The following is an 11,019-nucleotide window of genomic DNA, read 5'->3' on the forward strand; positions in this document are numbered from 1 at the left end:
TTAAAACTCAACTGTAAAGTGTCCCGTACAATTAAAATCAGTTGTAAATAACTTAAGTTTCGTATTGAAGAGCAAAGACACAAACGACAATAATGGTTTACAAATTTAATCGCATATGTATTGATACATAGTACCACTACTAATTCTTTATTATTCCAATGAATTGGGACCGTTTTGAATAAATTATCGAGGAGTTAAAAGCATAATGCATGTTGAAAGAGCAAACCGGAATTGGTTCCCAACAAGATAAAAAATAAAATAAACAGATTAAATCCGATTGGTTGAAAAACAGATTAAATCCGTTTAAAATGTAAATCAAACCAATAAAAAGAGGTTAGTAAATTGATTTTTCTTTATTTTTTTAAGTTTTCCAAAATGGATCATTTTATATCCTAACAAAAACCGACTCTTATAGTCTCTATTATTCCCTCTATTTTATAATATAATATGTTTGTTGTTTCAAAATAGATGAAGTTTTGATATATTTATATTATTTAAATTTTACTGAAAACTGTGTAGCCAATTAAATTTTGCAGTCATTTTTTTAATTGGCTGAATGATTTTTAAATTATATTTGTAAAGTTATTTTTTAGAAAAAATAAATTTTTAATCTTTGTGTAATGAGTCAAAACATCATGTATCGTGAAACAAAAGTAGTATATAACACATACATGCCCATAACAAAATTACTTTGCTACTCTGAATCTTGATACTTGTGTATTCTTTTTTTTTTGAAAAAATATTAAATTTATTCGAATCAAAATTTTTTTTTTACATTAGTTGTAACTTTGTTTTAGAGTTTTTTTTTTTTTTTTTTTTTGATTAACCTGGAGGGATCTCAACCCCCAGGGGACTAACCCCTCGGCGCGAGACAGCCCATTTGTTACTATGGGAATTAGATACCCAATTGCCTGACCAAACACTTGGGCGTATCTGAGGGGGAGGATCGAACCCGCGGCCCTTAGGACCAACGAACTCGCCTCGCGCCACTCGACCACGAGGCGAATTAGATAACTTTGTTTTAGAGTTGTTATAAGAAAAGATTGAATGTAAAAAACAACGTAATCCCTCACGAGCTTCTTGTGGCAAACCAATCCGTTAGAGCGCTCGAAAATCTTCGACTCCCTGTCATACGCAAAGAGGATATGCAATTTCGCACTCCTTTATCAATGAATTTCAGCAAAGAATCTGAAGTCTGATGCGTCTCTCCATGTTTTCTACCATTCCTTTCTCGCCATATGGAATGAATAGAGCTCTGAAACGCGTATCTGAGAAGAAACATGTGAGTAGAGTTTCTTCCAGTCTCTGCCAACAAGTTTAGAATGCAAACTTGCGTATTCGGTTTCTGGTAACCATAAAAGCAAAAGTCAATCGATGAGTTAGAGTTTTATAATAGATGAAAAAGGTCAAACAATGTAAAAAAAAATACACCTTTTTAAAGGAATTTATTCTTGAGAGTGGACTGTTAGTTGGTGAGCCCGTTTTCAGTTGGCGTCGGGATCTGTGTAAGTGTCTCAGATCCATAAATGTTTTTTTGTGCACCAATTTTCATTCATTGTTTATGGACACGGATCGGATAGGGTTTTAAAGGTATTTGTGATTTGTTTTGTATGTTACGGATATTTAATTTTTTATTTGCTTTGCTTAGAAAAAATACGGATATCCGAAAAAACGGATATTCAAAAAATAAATAGATATTTGCAGATATTTACGAATACTTACGGATATCTCATCCGATTTGATTAATACAAATAATCTTACAATTTTAATAAAAAAAATTTTAATATATATTTTGCATGATATATAAAATAAAAACTAAAAGAAATAGTGAAACTACATATTTTGTAAATTTTAAACTTAGTTAACAATTATAATAACACAAAACTTAAGAAAAAAGTTATAACTATTTTATAAAAATTTTCTCTTATTTTTTATGTAATATTTTTATATAAGTAATAATGTGAATAGAATTTGTCAAATCATATGTTATAATATTAATTATATAAACTTATACATTTAAAACATTAAATATAATCAAGATCTACATATATTTATATATTTCCGGATCGGAGCGGATATCCGCTTCTCAAAATTTTGATATTTGTGATTTGCTTTGATTTTAACAGATATTGATTTTTAGTATTTGCTTGGTTTCGAAAGTTTACGGATGTCCGAAAATTTCGGATCGAATCGAGACGAATAACGAATCGAATCAAATTTAACGGATTAAATGTCCAGCTCTAGTTTAAATGATCTATAAATGTTTGCATTCATCTTTTTATGATTCCTACTTCAGCAGCTAGGAGAGGTTCTCACCAAACAAAAAAAAACAAATTATTTTTTCAGAGTTTATAAAAAATACTTTAATCAATATTTTAATTGGTCTTTTAAAATTACTCCAACCGTTCAGCAAGATGTTTTGGTTAAATACATAAAAGTTAAAAATTTTACTTTTAAAAAGATTATATTATTAATAATATAAATTGAAATTGCTTTAACCAATAACAAATAATTAATATAAATACTATTGATTAATCATTTTTAATAAATTTAAAGTTGTATTAAAAATATTAAGATCTTTTGAAATACAATCAAATTTTCTATAAAACATCTTACATTATGAAACGGATGAAATTTAATATAATTTTAAATTTTAAAATTAATATTTTTTATTAGATAAATTCTAATGGTTTCGGTTTCTGACCTACTCATATGCTCTTGGCTTTTCTTGTAAATATTTTTTCTGTATTATTAGTTTTAAATTATTATTGTTTTTTTTTCAGAAAGAACCACCGTGTATACTCAGCAACTCATCTTTTTGGCTGTGAATTGTGATCATAAATTCACAAGTCGGGTTCATCTGAATCAATAATTAAAGGAACCACCTGATTGTTGTCGCCACTTGCAGTATCATATATATAATGATGATATTGTTAGTTATAGCCAAGTTCGAAACAAGGTCGATTTTTCTTTCTAAAAAATTGATAGTTATGATTAACTCTGGGAACAAAACGGGAACATAAATGTTTTATTTTTTGAATAATGAACAAAGGTTTCTTTAATCTTTTGCTTCAGATTATTATTTTAAGGTGACTGAGTTTCCATTTGTACTTTACAACGACATGATATAACTATCAAAACTAATCTTCCTCTTAGACTAATTAGTATCAACTACCAAACTATAACTACTTGGATTATCATACCAACTTATGCACAAGAGAAAAAAAACAAGATGTAGACCGGGTAATGTTACATAACAATTAAGGGATTTCTGTAGTAATAGTTAATTTATTAGTTTAACACAAAAAGTTAATTGAGTAGTTAATTTTTTTTTATTAGTTGATCCAAACGGGACATAGTTAAATGGTTTACAAAAATTGAATGGATACAAGAAATTAGAACTAAAAAAAAAATAAACTAGATTTGATCAGGTTTCAGAATAAAGAAACCAATGAACAGCTCAGCTTCCACCAACTTATAGGAGGCTAGTAATATTAGCAACGTCATCGAGCGCAGAAGCTAATACCAACCTCTCCCAAGTTCTATGTTTAAGAACACAAATTTAAAGTTGAGTTACAAACATTGCAGATGGAACGCAAACGAATGAAAGCGTGGTACTAAGATTCATATGTATATAGTAGAGATTCGAAGTATAAAATTTGAAATTTGGTATGTACCTGTGGTGGGAAGTTTAGAACATATGCGCTGAGATCCTAGTGTTAGAAATTCAATCTTTTGGACACCAGGTTACTTAAACGAAGTTGCTGTATCACTGACCCTTACCTACAATGTGTGATTTATGTAGTGTATAAGAGAGACCAAACTATGGATTTTTAAACAAAGTGTGGTGTCTCAAATTCTTACTCGCCATATAAACTATTGCTTCCAGCCGTGTCTTTGTCAAAGTAAAAGTGAGTGTTAGATCATCTAACTTAGATGTGGCATTGAGAAATAGCCTACCTGAAAATGATGGTTACATAAGCATCCATCGATACCAAAGCTTTCAAGCTTCTGGTGAAGTTCCCGTGATAGTCCATCAAACGCACTAAGTCAAACCGTCACGTCCATGCGAAGTTGTACTGATGTTAGGCAGGAACCTGGAAACAATGTTTCATAACGTACATGAAATATAAGCTTTAAGTTTAGATGAAACTGAATACATTGCAATACGTATGTTCGATGTGGTAGTTGCAACCAGAGTGATCGAACCAGGGAACTAACCCCAGTAGAATTAAGGTAACTTCACTAATCCAACAATGAATTTCTCTCAATAACTTGAAGGAATCAGACTCAGTACTGTCTTTCAGAATCCCGAAGCTTCAAAGAACACGATCAGACAATTGATTGGATAGTTGACTAAAACGTACCTGCGATAGAGAAATAAGCAGATCTTTCTCATCTCCTCTGTCGGCGTATTTACTTCTCCTTCCTATAAAAGTCCATTGCTGCGATTATATGAAACTCATGACGAAACAGAGAAGTATATAGTTTCAAAAAAGAAAACAGACAAGAATATTTACAGGGTACTTACAACATAGTTGTGGAGGCAATGATGGATCAGGCGCACCGGATTCAAAACCTTTGTGACTTCACTCGGTATGCGATTCTTGTTATAAGCGTATTTTCCAAAGGTGAGCCTAATTACGTGTGTGTGGTCCAAATGTTTCTAACCTCTCTGATGATGTCTGAAAAGCAGAGGCGATATGATCATCTATGTGGAACCATGCAATTTTATGTTGGTGTAAGAGTCTTAAAATGGGAGAGAAGAGATAGTCTTTGTTATCTGACGAGAGTTCCGTCGTGGCCGTGGGATGTGGGATGAAGTTAACGAAGAAGAACAAAGTTCCGAACGTGTTGGTGTTTTTGAGAGTGAAATGGAAGAAGGAAAGAGAACTGAATGAGAACCTTGGAAGATGATGAAATCGAGTAAATGCAAGAGAGTGGGACGAAGTGTATTAATGACGTAAATGCTCGGGTTTAAGTAGCATAGAAATGAAAATAGAGGACGTTACAGGGGGTCCTTCCGAAGAGGCGCATTCAGAAGGCAAACAACGGCGGTGCTCTGTATCTAGAGTTTAAAAAAATGTTGAAACCCTATATATATTGGGCCTGAACAAAATAATGCGTAAAAAGGCCAAAAACTATACATGATTTTCAATAAACGTAAACAGATGGATTGGCCCATTAGAATTTTGTGTACGCAGAAAAGACTGAATTGAGAGCGACACGTGTCACGTTTTTAGATATGCAAGGCTGAGGTGGAGGCATGAGAAGTGAGACTTGTCACCTTTACTGTAATAGACATAACAATTCGCTTAGTTTGAAGAAAACTGGTTTGGTTCGGCTACTTTGATTTAATGTCACAATACATTTGGAAATTTTTATGTGTATAGCTTATTAGTTCAGCACAACGACTGATTATTGAGCACGTGAGTTTGATACTAATTACTGCCCATTATTATTAATTATGTAAATTTGAAGTTAAATTTTGATGTCTAATGTTGAATATGAGCAATTTTATCCATGATTTTTCCTTTATAATACATTAAGAGATTATCATGGGATGTGAAACAGGAAGGTTTGAATCTCCAATCTCCATTGCACTTCTCCATGTTAAGTAAGTATTTTTATTTGTCAAGTGTTATATACGAGGTTAATCAAAGTTTGATAAAGTAAAATAGTTTGCATGAAAGTTAGAACTTGTAATATGAATTTTGTTCATTAATTTGATTGACTAGTTAAGAACTTTGGTAAATAATCTGATAGCAAGAAAGTAATAAATATAGTTATTATATTTATTTTTGACATATGCATGGAGATATTTTAGTTTATAAATAATGTTCGATATTTCAATATATTATATTTTATTACCATCATATTTATAAGAGTATTAAGCAAAAGTGCTTGACCATAAAAGATACATATTCTATTCTCTGGAGAATAATCCAAAGAAAAGTATAATCACTTGAATGTATGTGATTATCTAAAGCTCATTATGTAGTTTGCATCTAAAGTTTACAAGACCCGAAGTCTGTAAATAAATCTTAACTATGTTGCATCTAAAGTTTATCAAAAGTATTTCTCAAGGCAATAAAATTATTTTTGAGAAAGTGCATACATTCTTTTATAGATTGTACTACATAAATATTAGTGTAATGGAGATAAATATATAGTAAACCAGAAGTTTACAAAATATTTGGCACGAACCAGTTAGATTATTTTGGTTTAATACGAAAAGATACATAAAAATTTATGTGAATATTCATTGAAGAACCAGAAGATTCTTGCAAATGATTTCACATATGTTGGTTGCTCATAAAAGAAAATGGTAATACGATTTTCACCAGCCAAATGAAGTTATTGGCATAAATAAAGGAGATTATGGTGGACTGATCATCCACTATGCATCCTTATAATCTTGGTGAATTCACGTCTTAAGTATTTGATAATTATCGCATGTTCATTGGAATAAGTCTTGAACATTTTGAGCAACATAATTTGCATCAAGCCAACAAGTAATCACTAGTTGTCCCCATCATTAGTATTGGTCAAAAAACCAACCATTTTCCATCTAAGAATTTTGGATGTGCAATATGCATTCCAATTGCTCCAGCACATAGCTTAATTAAGATATGTTAATGTGGTTAGGAATATATGTTGGGATATAACTTTCCATTGATAATTAAGTATCTAAACCCATCCCCTAAGGATATAAGTAAGGGTTGATTTGAATGCTAAAAGTGCATTGGTATTTCCAACATAAGAGGGAGAAAATAAACAGCTGGAAAAGAAAATAAGTTGAAATAAATTACCATTGATCCTCGGATCAAAAAGAATGTGAAATACAAGTCCAAAAGATAATTCAGTTATAGAGCTTAGTAAAGCAGTTCCTGGACACATTTATTGACCCAAATAAATAGAGTGATCAAGTAACAATACCAGCTGTAATGATCCAATAAGAGTTGATATTCTACAAGAACAATATCAACTTGCTGTACAAATTGGTTCCAAAGATATATAAGAATCCTCGTAAATGAAAAGGAGCATATATTGAAAATGGTCAAAATGAGGAAATAATTTTTTTGAATGATCACTAGAAGAGATCAATAAACTTGACTGAAAAAAATTCAGGTACTTGAGACAATGAAGAGATCTCAATAAGTTATAATAAAATGGAACCAATAAGCAAATCAATGCCGATGATATTTATGAATGGAAAGTAGCAGTTGATATGATAAATAAGAAAGAGGATCATGACAGAAAGTATATTGAAAAGTGTACACAGAGAAAAGAAATGATTGGCCAAATCAGAAAAAAAAAACAATAGACAAATATAGACACTCTTACAAAAGAGAGTATTTGGACTAATATTTCGTACACTAAAATGTGTAAAACAAGTGGGATAAATGAGTATTTGCACACAAAGAAAGATCAGTATAAATTGATTGTGAAGAGACATAGTCTCATGTGGTAGATGCAATTGTTTTCAAATTCTTTATCAGTCTGGAAATAAAGGAAGAACTTGAATTATACGACCCACTGAAGAATGATAATCTCTGAAAGATAGAATCCATGAAGGATTGATGATATCAAAATCATGTTCGATAGATGTTCGACTGAATTGAAACAAAATATTTTATGGGATATATGAAAAACATTATAAGATTAACTGATGTATCCATTTGTATTTGTCAAGAGATTATGAATCAATAGAATCATTACTTTGAATGTAATCCAAAACTCCTGAAGAGTTATAATAAATTGTTTGTTTGGAATAAACATATTGAAAAGACTACATTGTTAAGTATTCTAAACTGTGCATCTAGAATTAATCGATATTATCGTAGAAGAATGATCATATATGATTGATCCTTGAAGTACCATAATTAAGAGTGTTATTTGAAAAAGTTACTAATCTCTTTCATAATTAAGAATTTCTCTCAATAACTTGAAGGAATCAGACTCAGTACTGTCTTTCAGAATCCCGAAGCTTCAAAGAACACGATCAGACAATTGATTGGATAGTTGACTAAAACGTACCTGCGATAGAGAAATAAGCAGATCTTTCTCATCTCCTCTGTCGGCGTATTTACTTCTCCTTCCTATAAAAGTCCATTGCTGCGATTATATGAAACTCATGACGAAACAGAGAAGTATATAGTTTCAAAAAAGAAAACAGACAAGAATATTTACAGGGTACTTACAACATAGTTGTGGAGGCAATGATGGATCAGGCGCACCGGATTCAAAACCTTTGTGACTTCACTCGGTATGCGATTCTTGTTATAAGCGTATTTTCCAAAGGTGAGCCTAATTACGTGTGTGTGGTCCAAATGTTTCTAACCTCTCTGATGATGTCTGAAAAGCAGAGGCGATATGATCATCTATGTGGAACCATGCAATTTTATGTTGGTGTAAGAGTCTTAAAATGGGAGAGAAGAGATAGTCTTTGTTATCTGACGAGAGTTCCGTCGTGGCCGTGGGATGTGGGATGAAGTTAACGAAGAAGAACAAAGTTCCGAACGTGTTGGTGTTTTTGAGAGTGAAATGGAAGAAGGAAAGAGAACTGAATGAGAACCTTGGAAGATGATGAAATCGAGTAAATGCAAGAGAGTGGGATGAAGTGTATTAATGACGTAAATGCTCGGGTTTAAGTAGCATAGAAATGAAAATAGAGGACGTTACAGGGGGTCCTTCCGAAGAGGCGCATTCAGAAGGCAAACAACGGCGGTGCTCTGTATCTAGAGTTTAAAAAAATGTTGAAACCCTATATATATTGGGCCTGAACAAAATAATGCGTAAAAAGGCCAAAAACTATACATGATTTTCAATAAACGTAAACAGATGGATTGGCCCATTAGAATTTTGTGTACGCAGAAAAGACTGAATTGAGAGCGACACGTGTCACGTTTTTAGATATGCAAGGCTGAGGTGGAGGCATGAGAAGTGAGACTTGTCACCTTTACTGTAATAGACATAACAATTCGCTTAGTTTGAAGAAAACTGGTTTGGTTCGGCTACTTTGATTTAATGTCACAATACATTTGGAAATTTTTATGTGTATAGCTTATTAGTTCAGCACAACGACTGATTATTGAGCACGTGAGTTTGATACAATTACTGCCCATTATTATTAATTATGTAAATTTGAAGTTAAATTTTGATGTCTAATGTTGAATATGAGCAATTTTATCCATGATTTTTCCTTTATAATACATTAAGAGATTATCATGGGATGTGAAACAGGAAGGTTTGAATCTCCAATCTCCATTGCACTTCTCCATGTTAAGTAAGTATTTTTATTTGTCAAGTGTTATATACGAGGTTAATCAAAGTTTGATAAAGTAAAATAGTTTGCATGAAAGTTAGAACTTGTAATATGAATTTTGTTCATTAATTTGATTGACTAGTTAAGAACTTTGGTAAATAATCTGATAGCAAGAAAGTAATAAATATAGTTATTATATTTATTTTTGACATATGCATGGAGATATTTTAGTTTATAAATAATGTTCGATATTTCAATATATTATATTTTATTACCATCATATTTATAAGAGTATTAAGCAAAAGTGCTTGACCATAAAAGATACATATTCTATTCTCTGGAGAATAATCCAAAGAAAAGTATAATCACTTGAATGTATGTGATTATCTAAAGCTCATTATGTAGTTTGCATCTAAAGTTTACAAGACCCGAAGTCTGTAAATAAATCTTAACTATGTTGCATCTAAAGTTTATCAAAAGTATTTCTCAAGGCAATAAAATTATTTTTGAGAAAGTGCATACATTCTTTTATAGATTGTACTACACAAATATTAGTGTAATGGAGATAAATATATAGTAAACCAGAAGTTTACAAAATATTTGGCACGAACCAGTTAGATTATTTTGGTTTAATACGAAAAGATACATAAAAATTTATGTGAATATTCATTGAAGAACCAGAAGATTCTTGTAAATGATTTCACATATGTTGGTTGCTCATAAAAGAAAATGGTAATACGATTTTCACCAGCCAAATGAAGTTATTGGCATAAATAAAGGAGATTATGGTGGACTGATCATCCACTATGCATCCTTATAATCTTGGTGAATTCACGTCTTAAGTATTTGATAATTATCGCATGTTCATTGGAATAAGTCTTGAACATTTTGAGCAACATAATTTGCATCAAGCCAACAAGTAATCACTAGTTGTCCCCATCATTAGTATTGGTCAAAAAACCAACCATTTTCCATCTAAGAATTTTGGATGTGCAATATGCATTCCAATTGCTCCAGCACATAGCTTAATTAAGATATGTTAATGTGGTTAGGAATATATGTTGGGATATAACTTTCCATTGATAATTAAGTATCTAAACCCATCCCCTAAGGATATAAGTAAGGGTTGATTTGAATGCTAAAAGTGCATTGGTATTTCCAACATAAGAGGGAGAAAATAAACAGCTGGAAAAGAAAATAAGTTGAAATAAATTACCATTGATCCTCGGATCAAAAAGAATGTGAAATACAAGTCCAAAAGATAATTCAGTTATAGAGCTTAGTAAAGCAGTTTCTGGACACATTTATTGACCCAAATAAATAGAGTGATCAAGTAACAATACCAGCTGTAATGATCCAATAAGAGTTGATATTCTACAAGAACAATATCAACTTGCTGTACAAATTGGTTCCAAAGATATATAAGAATCCTCGTAAATGAAAAGGAGCATATATTGAAAATGGTCAAAATGAGGAAATAATTTTTTTGAATGATCACTAGAAGAGATCAATAAACTTGACTGAAAAAAATTCAGGTACTTGAGACAATGAAGAGATCTCAATAAGTTATAATAAAATGGAACCAATAAGAAAATCAATGCCGATGATATTTATGCATGGAAAGTAGCAGTTGATATGATAAATAAGAAAGAGGATCATGACAGAAAGTATATTGAAAAGTGTACACAGAGAAAAGAAATGATTGGCCAAATCAGAAAAAAAAACAATAGACAAATATAGACACTCTTACA

Source organism: Brassica napus, chromosome C3 (assembly GCF_020379485.1).
Source record: "Brassica napus cultivar Da-Ae chromosome C3, Da-Ae, whole genome shotgun sequence".
Taxonomy (NCBI): domain Eukaryota; kingdom Viridiplantae; phylum Streptophyta; class Magnoliopsida; order Brassicales; family Brassicaceae; genus Brassica; species Brassica napus.